Raw genomic sequence first — 19654 nt, forward strand, 5'->3', positions numbered from 1 at the left:
AGCTTCCTGTATTTTTACTTTGGAAGCACAAATAACCATATAATATATCCAACCTTCACATAGACCTGCAATAAAATTGACCCGTTCAAGTGTCTTTCTGAGCAAGCTTGGGGCATGATTTCCAAGTGATTTGTACTTCTTATGTACTGGGTGTTTTGTGTGACCTCAAAAAAGGTCATTGGGCTATTCACATCAGGCTATTTAAACTAGTAATTTATTAAATATACTCAGAGGACTCATTTCACGTATTTTCCAAAATATTTTACGGCGTGCAGCAGAGTTCTCAAAGTGCGTCCTGTGGAATATTAGTATTCCATGAGATATGAATAGATGCTTCTTGAAAACAAATTGGTTGTTTGGTTGTTAGGAGAAATGTTACATACTCTATTTGCCTCTCGGAGCAGCACATAGCATATTAAAGGCCCCAAGGAGTCCCACAGCAAAGGGATTTGTTTAATTTGTTTGACTTGGCGTTTAACAAACACATTTGACCTTAGGAATAGAAATAATATTTAGGGAGTATCCTCTGCCAGGTATACAGCAGCCTACCAAATTTGCACAATAAGACTCTAAACTAGGTATTATTATCTGTATTTAAAGAGGGGGAACTTAGGTTCTGCTATGTTAAAGGGTTTGTTCTGGGTCATACAGTGAGAGAATCTCGTGTAGTGAGTTCTCATGTTGACTCTGCCAACAATTAGCCATATATGAACATTTTCAACAAGTAAGTCGATCTTAATGTCCTTGTCTGTGAGTCACATTAAAATAATAATGTTGGTTTGAAGATGAAAGGAGTTGAATTTATATTACCATATTTTGAAAAAAAAAAAGTACCACACAGGTGGCATTTGTACTTTACAAAAATAGGAAGAGGAAGAGGAGGAGGAAGAGGGCAACAATTAGTCCCGGGAAGCAACATTGTCACTCATAATGTATAATGCTAAGTGCTAGACTTTTTTTAAGTTTTCTATTTATTTTGAGAGAGACAGAGACAGCATGAGTCAGGGAGAGGCACAGAGAGAGAGGGAGAGAGAGAATCCCAAGCAGGCTCAGCGCTGGGCTTGATCCTATGACTGTGAGATCATGACCTGACCCGAAACCAAGAGTTGGACACTGAACTGACTGAGCCACCCAGGCACCCTATGCTAAGTGCTAGACTTTCAAGAGCAAGAACAACCACAAAATAGCATTCTCTTGAATGCTCACCAGAACACGTACATTTTCATTTGTAGGTACTGTGTATTTGGAGTATAGTCAGACTCCCAGACTCATGGGTTGATCAAATTGGGTAGTATGGCATTAAGGTGACCAGTAGTCCTGTTGGGAAATGTTAAGACTTGAAATACATTATGACTAGATATTGCAGCTTTGATCCTTAACTGCAAGTTTCCTTGCTTCTATGGCTGTAAGCCAGAAGCTGAGCTTCCTTCAATTTATTTTTGTGTCATTCATTAAGTAGGCATTACATAAACCACTTGTGGCTCAGCCTCTGCGCTTCACCAGTTCTACCATATGGTATCTGATGCTTAGGACTCCATTGTCGCAGCTTGTCAAATTCACCGTATGAGGTAAACCCATTTTTACTTGGCCCCTTGCAAGCTTAATTTTGAGTAGTTTTGATACCTTTTCGCCTTGATTTTTGAGTCTTTATAACATTGTTCTACCTGTAAATTCTACAAATAGATAAATAACACAATATTTAATGTAATACATAGCACCATTCCCCTCTAAACCTATTCTACATACCAGCCTGAATGTGGTGATGGGTTTATGACAAAGAGGAAGAGGACTGCTAATTAGACATCTACCTTGCCAAATTGGAAACTGATTTCCTCGTTACCTAAGTTGAACTGAATCCCGTTTTCAATCTAGAAGTAATTACCAAGGCAGCGCACAACTGAACTGAGGCAGACTTCATTTTGCATTCTGCATCCCTGAACTATCATTAGCTGATATCATAAATATTGATATATAGTATAATACTCCACCAAGTTTATTAAAAGAATAATTTAGAAGTCCATAGTGGTTTTATCATCCAGGGTTCTACCATTCTCAAAAGTGTGATGAGTGTTTCCGTGGTTTTCCTACATTTTGTATTTATGAGTTGTTTATGGCTCTGACATTATTTTATGCCAGAATCCATTAACCTTTAAAAAGTTTCTGATATGGTTAGGCACTATTGTCACCTCTGGTTTCTAGACACACAGAATGCATTCTAAAAAGAGGGGGTGGAACTGATAGCATTCAGATTCACTGGAAGCTGCTGTCTTCGGCCACTTGGTCTCTGAGGTGTATGCTGGATGTACTGGAGAGGGCAGAACTGCCTTTGATGTGATGACATTACAGTTCCTTTGTTAGAGCCCCAAATTACAAGCTTCATTCTCTGATAGCTATGATTTCTTGAAAGATGCGCATCCATATCTTTACTGTAAAGAATAAAAGAGAAATAATGCCACTATTTAAAGAATGGTTTCAAAATATAAAAAAGGGTAATTACCATGGAATCTGTGCGTAGCCTTAACGAGCTTATATTCCAACAAAAGCATTTCTCTAAAGGCGACTCCATGGGTAGATTAATGCTACTGTCTGGGATCTGCTCAATGGAGCTTATGGGACTGAATGGGATGGACAATAAAAAACAGACATAAAAACAAAAACCTCTTCCACTTCTTTCTAAACCCTTTCGTCTTTATGCAGCTCAAAAGATGAAGGAAGCATCAGAAATACTGCTTAGCACTTATTAAATCGTGAGCCTTCTGCTGCTAAGTGGTGACTTAGGAAAGACTGAGGCTGAAGTTAGGTCTTTTTTTACATCGATTCGAGGCTGAAATAAAGGTTTATGTTCTTGAAATGATTTGCTGGTGGTTGTTTATTCATTATTTTCTTTATATATTAAATAGGAAGTCCTTTGGTCTTCTTCAAGTTCTGGATGGGCTAATTAGCCATTTTGTAAACCAATATAGTACAGTATTTCATCTGGATAAATTAATTTATAGTCTTGCATTGAAATGTAATTAAAATGTTGTTGCAACTAGTTTTTAGTCCCTAATCAGCAATTGCTGTTACTCTGTACATGAATTGGATGGTAAATTTCATTAGCTTGTTTTCCTGGGCAAAAGATAGTGTCTAATCAGAGTCTCTGAGAGTCTCTGATCCACAGGGCTGCAGAGCAAACCCTTGACTTGAGCTTGCTAAGCAAAAGCTGTTTATGCCCCGTTTTAAAGATATAGGGGTGAAGATGCTTCTTTTTGTTTTGATAATATAATTTTCATTTCTTGATGTTGTCTCTATGCTTGACAATACCTGCCTTATGAGCTTGAAAGAAATAAGGCTATTTTTTTTGCTGCAATTTAAGCCAGTATTCACTTATTTTATTCTTCCTACATAAATGCCAAGTACAAGTGCAATCAATTCATCTGTTTGTCTGCCAATGCTATTGAAAAGTAAATTTCAACATTGAAGCTTATCCATTCACTCATTTATTCTGTCACTCAACAAATATTTATGTATGACTACACTATTCAAGGAATTCTGCTAAATAGACCCTGTGATGTGTTTTTGCAAACATAACAAGACAATTTCATAAGTTTAAAATTTGATGTTAGCCAAATTAAAATTTTAAAATATCATATTTTTAGCAGAATGAGGCCAAATTGGTGACAGTATTTACCAGTAAGCATAGTGCATTTTCACAACTCTAATACTCAGTACCTAATTGTGTAAAGAGCAACATATTTGCTGAATTAGTGACTTTTTTGGAAATTTAAATTGCTTGACTAGTAGCCCTTTAAGAAAACACTGACAGACTTTTCAGTAATGGGCTGTGCAATCATGTGATTCCACATCGCTAAGCTTTTTTCCTGGGAAGGCACATTACTTCAGGATCAAAATAAGAAATACTATACTATGTTTGTGTTACAAACATCAGTTTTAACACATTTAATAAATTAAATTGGACTAATTAAAAATCAGTGGGGCTTTTGGGTTGCAGAAGCTTGTTTAGAATTTTCAGTAACACCTTAGGTGAGATCTTTTTTTTTTTAATGCTTAGCGTTGCTTTACAACATTGTTTGAATTTGTAGAAATGAGGTTTTGTGATTATTTCTATAAACACATATATGTGCACACACACATGCACACACCAATTGACACCCCAGTTCAAAAAAAAAAAAAAAAAAGGTTGGGTCTAGGGACACCTCCCTGGCTCAATTGGTGGAGCATGTGACTCTTGATCTCGAGGTTGTTAGTTTGAGCTCCATGCAGGGTGCAGAGACTACTTAAAAATAAAATCCTTAAAAATAATAAATGAAATAAAATACTTAAAAAAAAAGAAAGTTGGATCTAGTCAAAACTAGTAGACACAACATAGTTAAAGAATCCATTTGTCTCATTCAAAGTACATCTTTGTCATTGGTTAGGCAATAGGCTAGCAAACTACTCCGGGGTGGGGGCTAGTTTACATTTATCCTGAAAAGGGTAAATTAAGAGCAGACAACAGCCTCTCCCCTAAAGGTGTTCTTCGGCATCAGGTCACAACTATCACTCAGCACCACACACCCAGTCTTCAGCAGGTAGGTCCAGATGGACAACCGGCTTTCTAATGTGCGGGTGGTAGGGTGGTGCTGGTTGGTGAGTGTGGAGGCTATACAGCCCTGGAGTTGAGGGCTGCAGCGCTCTGTGGTGGCTGAGCACACAAAACGGGTGCCACTCTTTCACCAGCTTCTCTGTGTCCTACTAGGCTCTTTTTTTTCTGCATTTCTGTCTCTAACATCTTTTCACCAAAGATTTAATAATCCTTCCACCAATATTTTGTCATTAAAATAGTTGAGAAGACAGCCGCTTTGGAGCATGTGCTCATTGGAGGAGGTGGTTTTCCCATCACTCTGCTATTGTGGGGGGTTCTCTAGAGAAGTTTCCCTCACTCGATGCTCTGTTCCAGGTGTCATAGAGAATTAGAGCTATTTATTAGTTTTAGTTAATCAAGTAGCATGTACTCCCAAGGGTAGGAAAAAATCTTAGGATCATTTAAGCCAGCGTTCATCTGATGTTTGGATTTGCTCTGTTTTTATTACTATTATTATTATTATTATTATTATTATTATTAATTTCTGAGAGAGAGCTCAAGCGGGGTGGGGGCAGAGAGAGGGGGTACAGATGATCCAAAGTGGGCCCTGCGCTGATAGCAGCTTCAGCATAGGGAGCCCAGTGTGGAGCTCGAACCTATGAACCAGAAGATCATGACCTGAGCTAAAGTTGAAGGCTGAACTGAATGAGCCACCCAAGTGCCCCTGGAGCTGCTTTGCTTTCAAGAAGAGCCTAACAAGTAACTCTCCTTCTTCAGATAGCCCTTATTCAGTGTTTCCTCAGGGGCATTCTCTTTAATGCCAGTCCCAAGAGGTACTTTACAAAAAGAAGTGCTCCATGGTCAGGTAAGTTTGAGAAGCAATAGTTCTCATTTAAGCTCTGAGTATTCCTACAGAAAACAGACTTATTTAAATGAACCTGCCGTTTTCCTCAACTGATTTTGTCATGAAACCTCTTTCCCCCTCATAACATGTTAATATCTCATTCCACAGAAAGCACTTCCAGTATATGTTGTTTCAAATGATGCATATTTATTAAGGCAACTTACAATTGCATTGACTTTTTGGACTCCTCTATCAAGCTGACCTTTGACTCCTTGAGTTTTATTTTTTAGTACAACTTGCTGTTCACATCTTCTTCATGTTTTGCCATGCTTGCTCTTTGGACTCAGGTGCCAGTCTTCTTTTCTTACACTTCATCTTTGTGGATTCAGCTCACCACTCAGGCTTGCCTTTTTGGATCCCGGCTGTGTCACCCTGTACATTCGTCAGCAGTCTGAGATCTGTGCCATTCACTGATGTCATGAGCATGGAATCTACATCTTTACTCAATTTGTTGATTAGAAATGATAAACAGGATGGGCAAGGTTGATATCATCTCATAAACCATCACCCTTTGGTTCCAGTCATTAATCTCCCTAATTAGGAACAAATCCTTCAGAAGAGAGTTTCCAATTGCTTCTAGTCTTTGTGGTTTGTAAACCTATTTTCTCCTACTTCAGCTCTCTAATTTTGTTTCTAAATATAGTGGCTCATCAGCTCTTCATAAAACTGATAAAACCTCTTTTGAAGAAGTAATTTTGATCAAAATCCTGCTTTATATTTTGCAGAAAATAATTTTGGGATGTCTTATAACACCCGTGGTGTCTTTCTGTGCCTGGATAATTTAGTTTGTGTGGTTTTTAGTGTATTTGTATTGTAATTTCCTATCTGGAGGAACAGTCTCTTGAAATTGTATACACTAATTAGTGTAGTTTGTAAAATAATAGATACTTTTCACTGTGTGGGAGGTAAGGCTTTCAAATGCAGCATTTTAATATAATTGCTGTTTAAACATCATTTCACTTAAAAGACATGTATTCATTAATTTTTCTTATAACTGCATGTTTGGGTGATCTATTGTTAATTAATCTACACACAAAGCAAAAAAAAAAATCCAATGCATTTCCTAACCTTGCCCCAAAGTCCTATTTTTTCCCCAAACATCCTATTTTTAATGTAGTTTATTTATATTTATGTGCGTATATTTGCAAAGGTTTAGCCCAAACTGTTTATTTCCACTAAATAGAATCCTGGTGAAAAACTTTTACTTTATTTGTAAATCACTAGGGTAGTATTACTGAGATTTTGAATCTACTTTTTAATATCAGAGCATCTTTAGATTTTCATTGTTAATGTCAATTTAGAAAGGAGTATGTCATAGTAGAAAGCTTGAGTTCTGAGACTGAAAAGACGTGAGTTCATAATTGATAACATGACGTTTTCTAGCTGAGTTACCTTCAGTAAGTTACTTAGTGTGTCTAAACCTCAGTTCTTCATTTGTAAAGTGGAGATGAGGGTGATGATGGATTCCATACCCCACAGGATTGCTTTGAAGATTACATGAGGAATAGTCAAATAAAACACTTACCACATTGGCTCACACGCACTGAGAAATGGATAAGTGGTTTTCAGTCTCTTAAGCTTCATCTATGAGCAAAACCCTCAAAATGTCCACAAGTTGGCATGTTACAGGTAAAACTTATTTGCACAGAACTCTGGCGATCAAAACGGTTACGTTTCTCAAAAGTCTTCAATTCTCGGAGCGCCTGGGTGGCTGAGTCGGTGGGGCATCTGACTCTTGATTTCAGCTCGGGTCATGATCTTGCGGTTCAGGAATTCGAGCCCTGCATGGGACTCCACGCTGGCAGCGTGGAGCCTGCTTGGGATTCTTTTTCTCCCTCTCTCTGCCCCTCCCCTGCTCATGCTCTCTCTCTTTCAAAATAAATGAATAAAACTTGAAAAAAATCTTCAATTCACATGATGACTATGGGTTACATCACTTGACTCACAGTCATACAACACAGCACTGTATGTGGAATTCAGACTGTTCCAGACAATCTATTTTATATAGCCACCATCCAGTAGTACCCAAAACATATCTGTCATGGCACTTACCAGAGGGCCCTGAAATGTAGATTGTATGTAGGATAATAGGGTCAACTGCCCTTGCATGGCCCAGACATGGTCCAGACATGGCCCAAGCAGTCTGGAGGAAGAACAAAACAAAACAGGCCCTTTCCATTGGGCATTTGACTATTCTGAATTTGTCAACGTGTAAATAGGCCTCTTTAAGATCATTTAGGTTTAGGATGAGGTTCTGGCTATTTTGTTTCTCTGTCAAAGCCAGATAATTTAACTAATATTTTGTCTGAGTACTTTTCATTTCTTAGGAACAGCCTAAGGTTACAAAAATATAGCAGGTGGTCCTTTGTAGTTGTTCTGCAAGGAGATGGCACCGTGTTGGAATTCTTCCAGCCAGAGGTGGTGTCTTGTTCTGTTTTGCACAGAGGTACTTCACAAAGAGTGTAGACCTGACAGTCAGTCTCCACTCAGGCTTTTTTCTACCCCCATGTGCCTTCTGACTGTACTTTGAAGGGACAGAACCCTTTCATAGAAATTTGTCATGCGGTAGGGGCTGAGAAGGCATCACCTGGTGCTTCTCAGAATGATACTCTTGGTTCCCGCCATACTGTGATTATTAATAAAATTATATATAGTCACTCAGATGACCGAGGCTTTCAAATGCAGCATTTTAATATAATTGCTACTTAAACATCATTTCACTTAAAAGACATGTATTCAGGGGCGCCTGGGTGGCTCAGTCAGTTACGCTTCTGACTCTTGGTTTTGGCTCAGATCATGATCTCATGGTTTCATGAGTTCAAGCCCCTCATCAGGCTCTACACTGGAGGCACGAAGCCTGCTTGGGATTCTCTCGCTCCCTCTCTCTGCCCATCCCCTACTTGTGCTGTCTCTGTCTCTCTCAAAATACATAAATAAACTTTAAAAAGTTTTTTTAAAAAAGAGATACGTATTCGTTAGTTTTTCTTAGAACTGCAGGTTTAGGGTGGTGTCTTGTTAATCTCCACACAGAGCAAAAAAAAAAAAAAAAAAAATCCAGTGTATTTCACACACTTGCCCCAAACGTCCTATTTGTAACGTAGTTTGTTTATATTTATGTGAGTATATTTGCAAAAGTTTAGCCCCAACTGTATTTCCACTAAATTGAATCTTATAACTTATTCAGATGACCAAATACGCATTTGTTCTTCACCCAAGGTTTCCTAGCTCACAGCCACCAAAACCCTTGGGATTTCCTAAGTATTGAGAGTGATAATGGTGTCTTTTGTATGTTAATGATGTGACCTTTGGAAAGCCCTAAAGGTGGTGGCTGGTTGCCAGGGGAACCACCAGGCGTTGAGAGTGGTGGAACTTTCAGTACCCACACCCCCAACCTCCAGGGAGGGGAAAGGGGTCGAATCGATCCCTGTGGCCAGTGATTTAATCAATCATGACTGCGTGATGAGTCCTCCATAAAGTCCCAAAAGGACAGGGGTCAGAGAGCTTCCGGGTTGGGGCTGGTGAACAAGTGGAGGTTCCGTGAGAGTGGAGCGCCTGGAGGACTTTGAAGCCCCTGACCCTTTCCGGTGCCCCGCCCTGTGCATCTCTTCCATCTGGCTGTTCCTGAGTTCCATTCTTTTATGATAAACTGTGATCTAGTAAGTAAAATGTTTCCCTGGAGTTCTGTAAGCCACTGTAGCAAATTAACTGAACCTGAGGAGGACGTCTTGGGAACCACTCATTTATAGCCAGTTGGTCCGAAGTACAGGTAACACCGTGGGCTTGTGGCTAGCATCTGAAGGGTAGTGGGGCAGTCCTACGGGACTGAGCCCTCAGCCTGTCAGAATCTGATGCTGTCTCTGAATAGGTAGTGTCAGAATGGAGTTGAATTATAGGACACCGAGCCGGTGCCCCTAGAATTGCTTGTTGGTGTGGGGACACCCCTTTTGTGCCCCACATTGGGAATGGAGTGTCACAATACTGGAAGAGTTCCACAATATCTCTAATAATAATACAAGGATCCACCTTAGTGATACGATGGAAAGAACTGAGACTTTGTAGTAAACCCAGGATTCTAATCCTAATTTCAACACTTATTGGCTTTGTGACCCACCCTGGTCAAGTTAATGAAAAATGTGGGATATACATCATCGAATTGACTCTATAACATTTTAAGTGGTCATATATGCCGTGAATTTTCTTAAATTTCAATGTAACTTGGGCCATGAGTAGAAAGAAATGAATGACTTTTGAGACCAAGAAATGACTCTTTGCTATTTTAAAGCAAAATAGTCATCCTGCCCACAATATTTACCCTAGGTAGAAATCTCTGGCCCATGTTGACTGGTAGAAAATATTTATGATTCTTATAATTGTGTGAGTTCTGGAGATCAGAGAACCATCTCGACTATAATGAATGCCTCTGGGCTTTAGAGGAAGTGACTCCTCTTGCTGTAATCTGGCCCACTGGGGTTTGAGCTGCAGAGAGGAAGCGTCCCACACCACTACAATCTGAATAGCTTGAAATTTGAGAGGAGCAAACCGGATCACTGAAATCAGTCATGCGCTGTCCACTATGCCAGCCTTACAAGTGCATTTTAGAAATTGCTGTGTGGCTTACAAGAATCCTATTCCGTTAACAAAGCTTTTTTTTTTTTTTAATTTCCCAAGTAGAAAATTCTGTGCGGAAGAGCTAATTTCATACAGAATACACTTATGAGCAATAATATTCTAAGGTTGTTATTTACCCAGCAGTGGGAAAAACCAGCCGGAGATTCGAGGTAGCTTTCGTTGATAGAACATGCGGTGTATATAGATTCTGCAGTTGCTGGTCAGGCAGAAGTTGTTTAGCAGGAATTGAGTACGTAACTATAAACTCCGGTAGTAGCCTTATAACTCTTAGTAGTTCCAGGGGTATGGAAACAAGTCCTCCAGAAAATGATTTCCTTTCATGAAAATACTTTTAGTAAGTAACACTAAATCATTGAGAATGTTCTGTGTATTGTTTGCTGGTCGTTTTATAATTTGATCTGTGGTCCGCATATTTAAACCTGCTCTATATCCATCCCTTGTTATTTTCTGGTAGTACTTGGGTCAGAATCCACGTTAATTTGTGGTTTCTCTGGTTCACAAATTCCTACTTCTCTAGAGCATTTTACTTTCATTTTAGACCATAGAATTAAGTTTTCTCTAAAAATTGACTTTTCTAGCATCTATATTCCTTGAAATCACATCTGCTGTTGGATTTCACTTTCCTGAGCAATATTGTCTTTCATTTGACTCCTTTTAATGTGTCTTTGGTTTTTTATTGTTGCTTTCATTGACTACATTTTTGGGAGAAATGTTAAATTAGTTCTACAATTCTTTTCAGCTGCTATAAAGTCTGCAAAGCTTTAATTGCAGACTAGTATCGGGAAAAATAATCATCTTATAATGCATAAAACACTTAATCAAGTTTAAGATGACCTTTCTTTTTCCTTTTCTTGATTGAATAGCTTCCTTCTGTTGGGATCCTTAGATTGACAAGCTAGTTAAGCAGGAAATGTGTTTGGTTGGTAGATTGTTTGAGTTGTCACATTCTAGAGAGTTTTGCTTTGATGTGTGCTTTGATTAAAAGAAATTTATATACAAGCGTGGGGCATAATTTCAGCAGTTGGTAGGGACTACCGGGAAATTTTTTTTTCTAATTTCATGTGGACATCTTTCTATTCAAAATATCACATTGGCAGATGCTGGCATAAATCTTTCCCAAGCAAAAAAAGAAGAAAGTTTTAATCATCCATTGTCCTAATTACCACGAAATCATTCATTTCTCCCCTTAAAAATAGTCTTCATGGTTTAAATTATAGCTCCACAGTGTATACAAAGGAAACACTCTCTCTTCTGTATTATTTTGGTTTAGATGTTGGGTTGCCTAAGTGATAGATTTGGATCTTATGAAACTATATTGTGAATGAACGTTGGGCTAGCCCTCCTGATCCCTAAATGGCCTTCTTGAGGGCAGGTTTCTGGCTACCTGTCATTACAATCCCCATGGATCAATTCTCCTGACACCCTGGTGTCATTTGCTTGACACACTCAACCTACCTGGTCTCCTGTTTGTTGACTGTATTGCAGTTTAAGTTTCCAAACTTCACTGAGCCCTCAGCATTTCTTTTGTAAGACCATCTTTTTATCCCTCCAAAGTAAGCTTCTTTTTCCATTCTACTCAATAGCTGTCTCTAGCCATGTCTTCCTCCGTCCCAGTAGATGATTAGGCCTAATTTCGCCAAGAAAATGGAGGTTATCAAGCATGAACTCACTCAACTTTCCTCATCTCTCTCTTCAAAATATTGTCAAGCAGTTTTTTTTTTTTTCCTCTTTCCCTCTTGTTTTTGCGTAACAAGCCTGGTTTGCCAATATTTTTGCAAAGGTCCTTTCACTTCCTACTTTTTTGCTGCAAATCCTATAATTCAGGCTGTCATCATCTGTCATCTTCTATCATTGTCTCCAATCTTGTCCCCCAACCTGCCGATCTAATCTCCACAGTATAGCTAAAGTGATTTATTATTCTAATCATGTCACTCCCTTGTTTCTAATTCTTTATTGCCTTAAGTTAACATCTAAAATACTTAACAGGGGCTGCCTGGGTGGCTTAGTTGGTTAAGCATCTGACTCTTGATAGAAGCTCAGGTTGTGATCTCACGGTTTTGAGATTGAGGCCTGCATTGGGGCACGTTCAGCGTGGAGCCTGCTTGGGATTCTCTCTCTCCCCCTCTCCCTCTCCTCCTCCCCTACTTGCTCACTTGCTCTCTCATCTCTCTTTCTCTCAAAATAAATAAATAAACTGAAAAAAAAAGAATGTTAAAAAAATAAAATACTTAGTGACCAAAGTCCCTCCTAATCTGTCTCATTATATATAATCCCACTTTCCACCATTCCCTTTGCTGTAGTCATAGTCACTATTTTCTTGCACATACCATGTAGTTTTCTATCTTTATGCTTTGCCATGCAGCTGTCTCCGTTGCCTTTACCTAGATTGTCCATGTGAAGTTTTTCCCAGTAGGCCTGCCAGGCAGCATTAATTCCTGTATATATCCATGGTCCTCTTTGCCCTCTTTATTACAATGTCTCCACATTGCCTTGCAACTATTTGTTTATGTGTTTTTCTGTCCCTACTTCCCTGGTGAGCAATGTGTCTTAATCATCTTTGTTTTTCAAGCTTGTGACATAGTGCCTGACATGCTATGGACACTCCACAAATTGTTGAACGACTGGAAGAATGCCAAGTAAGTAGCACAGGTTTTATTTTGGATAGTTAGGCATAACTTGAAGCCTCTAACTCCAGATGCTTGAAGAGATAGCAGGCAGCTTTACAACAGAATTGGAAAACTTGGGGGTGGATGATGACATGGGTAGTGGTGGCAGAGGTAATTCCTGGATCTAAGGCCATACCCTTGTTGAAGCTTTTGTGTGGTGGTGGGGGGACTAGGCAGGGCAGGGATAGACAGGGAAGTAGGGAGGCACACTGAGTGGCTGACGACGATAGGTCCCTTCGCCATCCCATAACCTTGACACATACACCTTTAGATATCATATCTGGCTCTTCCTGTAATCCTCTTACATAAATGTAGGAAGTCCATGTTTTCCATTTTTCTCCAGAAGTACTTACTCAAGGGGCCCTTCACTATGTTCCTCAAAGTCCTTTCCTATGCTCCTCCATGGCTATGCTTCTCCATGGCAGAAATACCAAAGGGAGGATAATTCAACTTACTCTCTTCTTTTTTTTTCTTTAAATTTTTAATGTTTACTTATTTATTTTGAGAGAGAGAGAGAGAGAGAGAGAGAGAGCAGGGGAGGAGCAGGGAGAGAGGGAGAGAGGATCCCAAGCAGGCTCCGTACTGTCAGGGCAGAGCCTGACGCTGGACTCGAACCCATGAATCTGTGAGATCATGACCTGCGCAAAAATCAAGAGTCACATGCCCAACAGACTGAGCCACGCAGGCACCCCAACTTACTCCCTTCTTAAACTATTCCTATCTTTACACTCCTCCCATTTGTCTTTATCTCAGACAGCATGCCAAATATTTTTATATAGTTCTGTCTCAAAAGGCATTAAATAGATTTATCTGCCCATGAAGAGTCATGACATAAGTTAAATTATGAGCTTCTAAACTAAATTTGTTGAAAGATTTCCCCATGTGTTCATTGATTCATTAATTCACCAACTCGATTATGAGTGCCTACTGTGTGCCAAATCACAGAGTACTCAGAAACATGTTCATCATGACTTCCAGAGATGGTATATTCTCATATACAAGTTGAAATGATGCATTCCTCCTGCTTTTTAATTTTTAAATAGTTTTTTGGAGTTCAGTTACCAGTCATGTATAAGGATGAATCTTAGACCCAACTATCTTAAAACAATCTGATTGCAGGTGATTCCAGGAAAATCTTGACCAAACAGGGTCTTACAGAGAATTGGTTTTACCATTTAGTTTGGTAAAACCATAACAGAGGGATCTTTTGTTTTAAATTTATTTATTTAAATTCAAGTTAGTTAACATATAGTATAGTATTGGTTTCAGGAGTCAAGCCCAGTGATTCATCACTTACATACAACACCCAGTGCTCATCCCAACAAGTGCATTCCCCATTTAACCCATTCCCCCTGTCCACCACCTCTCCAACAACCCTCAGTTTGTTCTAAAAGGGGGATCTTTAACTGTGAGGCTGACCCTAAAGTTAGGAGCCTTCTCTAGAGATCTTTATAAGAGATCAACACCCCACTAAAATGTTACAGTCATAAACTTGGATTTGTTGATCTTTCTGAGGTCATTTGATCTCTAAGATCCTGTGGTTAGAATCCATGCTTGATATCACGGATTCTAATATAAACCTCTATTCAGTTCTCTGATCTCTTTTTTAAGATCCCATTTAGAAAACTGAACTAAAGCAGTATTTGGGCTAATTTGGAATACAGTGAGTCCTGTTTACATCACTGGTAATGGGGAGAGAAGTATTATATCAAGATTTTCTTGGAGCACCTCGGTGGCTCAGTCGGTTAAATGTCTGACTTCAGCTCTAGTCATGATCTCATGGTTTGTGAGTTTGAACCCTGCATCAGGCTCCACACTTAGTGTGAGGCCTGCTTGGGATTCTCTCTCCATCGCTCTCTGCCCCTCCCCCACTCAGCTTTCTCTCTCTTTCAAAATACATAACCTAAGGAAAAGATTTTCCTATATATAGGTATTTTTGAATTTACGATTTGATTTGTGGTATATCCTTTCCTATTGTAATGACTTATGACATTGACATTTAGATTAAGTGGATTTGCTATTAGGAAAAGCTTATACTAGTGTTTTCTCTATACCCATTTTCCTTCAAGAGGGTCAGTTTTCCCTCTTTCTTCATTATAATCCTGTATTTTTTCTGACCTCTTTCCTGTTTTTTGAAATAATAGTTAAAAAATTAATAAACTATTTTTAGAACAGTTTTAAGTTCACAGAAGAATTAAGCAGATGGTACTGAGATTTGCTATTACTACACCCCCACCCTCACCAATACAGTTTCCCTTATTAACATCTTGTATTATTATGGTACATTTGTTACAACTGATGAACTGATAATGATTCATTATTAATAACTAAAGTCCATACTTTATTTAGATTTCCTTAGTTTTTACCTGATGTCCTGTTTCTGTTCCAGGATCCCATCCAGGTTACCCCATTACAGTGAGTTGTCATGTCTCTCTAGGCTATTCTCAGCTGAGACAGTTTCTCAGACTTTTTTGGGAAGGGGTGATTCGGGCAGTTTTGAGGAGTACAGGTCAGGTATAATGTAGAATGACCTTCTCTTGGAATGTGTCTTAATGTTTTTTTTTCATGATTAGACTGAGGGTACGGGTTTTTGGGAGGAAGGACACAGAAGCCAATAAAATGCCATTTTCTTCACAACATATCAAAGATGCATATTATCAACAAGACTTACTGTTGATGTTGGCCTTGGATCACCTGACTGAGACAGTGTTTATTAGCTTTCTCCACTATAAATTTATTTTTTCTCCCTTTCTATAGTATACCCTTTGGAAGGAAATCATAGTGCACAGTCCACACTTAGATTCCACCTCCTTGAAGGCAGAATATCTACATCAGTTATTTGAAATACTGCACCGAATATTTGTCTCTTCTCTCCCATTCATTTGTTTATTCAGTCATTCATTTATATCCATATGGATTCATGGATATTTCTTTTCTCCTTTGGGTTATAATCCAATACTATTGTTTGTTGCTCAAATTGTTTTTGGCCATTAGGAGATCTTTCACTTGGTTATTGTGCCCCTTGGACATATCCCCACCAATGTTAGGATATTTGTGGGTTTTTTTAGCATTTACTTAGTTTTTGGAACAACGGGATGCTCCTATTTTTTATTTTAATTTCATTTTGCATATTGGCCTCTTTGCTTTTAATATCAGTGATCATTGTAGATGTTGTTAAAAGACCACAGATGACCAGAAACAGCTGATTAATGGTTTAGAAAAGTAGAAGGACCTCATGCCTTTATTACTCTTTCACCTATGACTTCATATCGTAGTTAACAAGAACTCTTCTTGTGCTTTATATTAATTTCCCCCCAAACTTAACTGATTTCTATATCAGAAAACTGGAATTGTGGGTGATGACTTTAACAGATTTATAAAACATTGAGGGGATTTTAGAGTCACTGAGTCAACCTTACTTAGTCTTCAGAAGGAAGTAGTTGATAGGTTTGTGCCCAGCCATCAAAAGCATTAGTTATAATTAATGAGTTAGAAGAGAATGCTTTTCTATATAAAATATTGAAAATATGATATATTGTTTAAATAATTGAAAAGCCATGTACATTATGTCCTAATAGTAACTTAAAGGGAGACAGTGGACATTGAATGACAAGACAATGATTTTAAGAAAAAAAAACCTTGTCAGTTTACATGTATTGCCTATGTATGCAGATATTGTCAGTTATACATACATGACATTACAGATGCTTGTGATACTAGTCTTCTTTTGTAACGTCTGTCTGTCAGCATTTTCATAATAAATCTACTTTTCAAGGGCATATAACATCTTCTTTAAATTTTTGTTTAGGATTTAAACTTGCCAAACACAATTTCAGACTGTGAATCTTTTTTTTGAAAATTTAATCAGAATCATTGTTTTTGCCCCAGTGCTTTGACTTTTGTGATAGCTACTTTCTTTCTTCTTGTGTCTTGATAAACGGTTTCTTTCTCATTTGAGAATGATGACTGTTGAATGAGAACACTGCCTTAAATTCTCTGAGTTTGATGGGTGGTATATAACATCATAACTCTTTGATTCTACAGCAGGCAACTTCCAGCAGAGAATATGTTTTCTAAATGGCAATAAGTGTTTCTTCTTTTTTTTAATGGCCTATTAACATGGTCCCTGTGTGTTGTGCTGTACTTCTCTGTTGATGGATCAGCAATAACCAGTTCGAAATTATCCTTATGAGAAAGGAGTCTATTGGCTTTCTCCTTAAAAATAAATATCTTCAAATTCTAAGAACAATTTTAACAAGAAAAATATGAGGCTTATATTTTCTTCAAAACCACCAAATTTTCTGGAGAAACAAATTAAAATTTGAATAAATGGAGAGATATACCGTGTTCTTGGCGAGGATGTCTGAATATTTAAAATCTATGTTTTCTCAATTTAGTTGATTTATAGGTTTACAGGTACAGGAAAGTCAAAATTAATTTATAAATTTCATATAAATTCAACAGAAATTTCTGTTCACTCTTTAAACAATGATTCTGAAGTTCATTTTTGAAGAATAATCACATTTTAATTGTTAAAATGTGTTCTAAAAACATCAATAAGGGATATTAAAATACGCCAGTTAGCAATAATTACTAATGTGGTAAGATTGTAAGAATGGAGAGGTGAATAAAACGAACTAGGTAGCCTTGAAAAAATAATATTTTATGATAAAAGAGCATTATAAACAATGGGAAAAGAATCACTTAATAAATAGTTCTTGGAAAATTGGCTATTGGGGAGGTGAGGGATTTGCCATAAAATCTCAGGTTAGAGTTTCACTTCACACTATATGCCTAAATACATTTTTGAAACATTTAAGAGTTAAATGTTTTAAAAGGTTCAAAATAGCAAATAAAGTTGACTATTAAATTGATTTTATGATGAGAAGAAATCACAGAAAGAGGATGATTTAAATCTATAACAATATTTTTTCTTAAAAAATTTTTTTTTAATGTTTATTTATTTTTGAGAGAAAGAGAGACAGAGAGAGACAGAGTGCAAGCAGGGGAGGGGCAGAGAGAGATGGAGACTAGAATCTGAAGCAGGCTCCAGGCTCTGAGCTGTCAGCACAGAGCCTGATATGGAGCTCAAACTCATGAACCCTGAGATCATGACCTGAGCTGAAGTCAGATGCTTTAACTGACTGAGTCACCCAGGCGCTGCAAACAATATTTTTTCTTAAAAAACATTAACAGAATGAAAAGGCAAATCATAGTCCTAGAAAATAATATACGCAATGTATATAGCAATGGCCTAATTCCTGTAATATGTAATTTCTCTTATAAATCAATAAGAAAGGGATGCCTGGGTGGCTCAGTTGGTTGAGTGTCTGATTTCAGCTCAGGTCATGATCTTACAGTTCCTGAGTTTGAGCCCAGCATCAGGCTTGCTGCTGTGTGCATGGACCCTGCTTCAGATCCTCTGTCTCTCTCTCTCTGCCCCTCCCCAGATTGTTTGCGTGCATTTTCTCTCTCTCTCTCTCTCTCTGTGTCTCTCTCAAAAATAAATAAATCTTTAAAAAATCAATAAAAAGATGAACACTTACATAGGAAAATGGCAAAAATGTGAATAGGAAATGAAAAGAGCTAGAAAATAAACATTTGGAAAATACAAGTAGAAATTAAAAGCAGATTCTTTCTCTGCTGATCATATTCACAGAGATTAGAAATAATATTAAGTTCTTGTGAAGGTGCTCTCTTCTAGACATCTAGAGGAGTGTTAATCAGTATAATCTTACCAGAAAACAAATGTCAACATGTACAAAGAGCCTTAAAAAACTGTTAGGCTTTAACCCAGGAATCTTGTATCTAGAAAACAGTGGAGAAAAAAATCTCTGGATGTGGACAAATCGATGCAAGGACAATCATTTTATCATTATTACTAGTGATGAAAGACTAAAACAAATTTAAATGCCAACAAGATGGAAAGAAACATTTAAAAAGTTATGGTACATTTATTGTAATAGGATAATGTATAGGCATTTGCAACCTTCTTGTGTACATGATTTCAGTTGTCATATGAGTAGGTAACTTTTTTTATCCTGAAGATTTCATCCCTGAGCCCGATCAAATTAAAAGATTGGTATTTGAATCAAGGACACTTTACAGAGTTTCCAAAACTCTAGTCACTATTCACTGGTTTACATGTTGGATCTTTTTGCCTGGGTCAGGATGAAGCTCTTTGCTCTTTTCTGGGTGTCAAATTATACTTGTGACTTACTTGTTTACATGACATAACCCTGAAAAGACTTCTCTGAAGTCTAAGACTCAGCTTGTCCTTCCTGGTAGGCACATCAAAAGGTTGACCATTCACTTTCCTAAAACTCTCTTGTCTTTACTGCTTGGTCATTACTCTCTCCTTGTTGTTCACCCGTTTTTCTAATTGTCCCTCTGCTGTCTGCCTAGTATGATGGGGGATGTGCCATGTAGGTTCCTCAAACAACCCTCTGCCATTCAAAATGACTGTACTTTGGATTAAGACACTTACTCCATCATGAAACAGAATGATGGGCATGCGATTTGGGTAGCAGACCCCAGCTCTGCTACCAGCTAGTGGACTTTGGGCAGGTGATCAGCCTCTCCGAGCCTTAGTTGTAATGGATTAAGAGATAAAATGCATTGGTTCATTGCCTGAGATACAGTACACAAATAAATTGGTAGCTATTATTACTATTTTGTATTAGGGACTGCAGGAGACCAATTTCTAAAGAAAATACTGATGTTTTTAGGAAAAGGTACTTTAGCGTTATCATTAGCAGCTAATGCTACCAGAAGGACTCAGTATCAGCTGAACTGCCATTCTAAGTTACTTAAGTTACAAAGGAAAGAATTGGCTCTCAGGAAATGTTCTAAGCAAGTTGCACTTAGAGATCATGTTTCATCCACCTCTCC

General features: G+C 38.0%; 1 protein-coding gene across 5 annotated transcripts in view; it reads left to right on the top strand.

The window, feature by feature from the left end:
• Positions 1–19654, top strand: part of TENM1 (teneurin transmembrane protein 1) — a 781688-nt gene that overhangs the window by 93337 nt on the left and 668697 nt on the right. The window lies entirely within an intron of this gene.

The sequence above is a fragment of the Panthera pardus genome, unplaced genomic scaffold (genome assembly GCF_024362965.1).
Source record: "Panthera pardus isolate Hobbes unplaced genomic scaffold, ASM2436296v1 HiC_scaffold_27, whole genome shotgun sequence".
In the NCBI taxonomy this organism is placed as follows: Eukaryota; Metazoa; Chordata; class Mammalia; order Carnivora; family Felidae; genus Panthera; species Panthera pardus.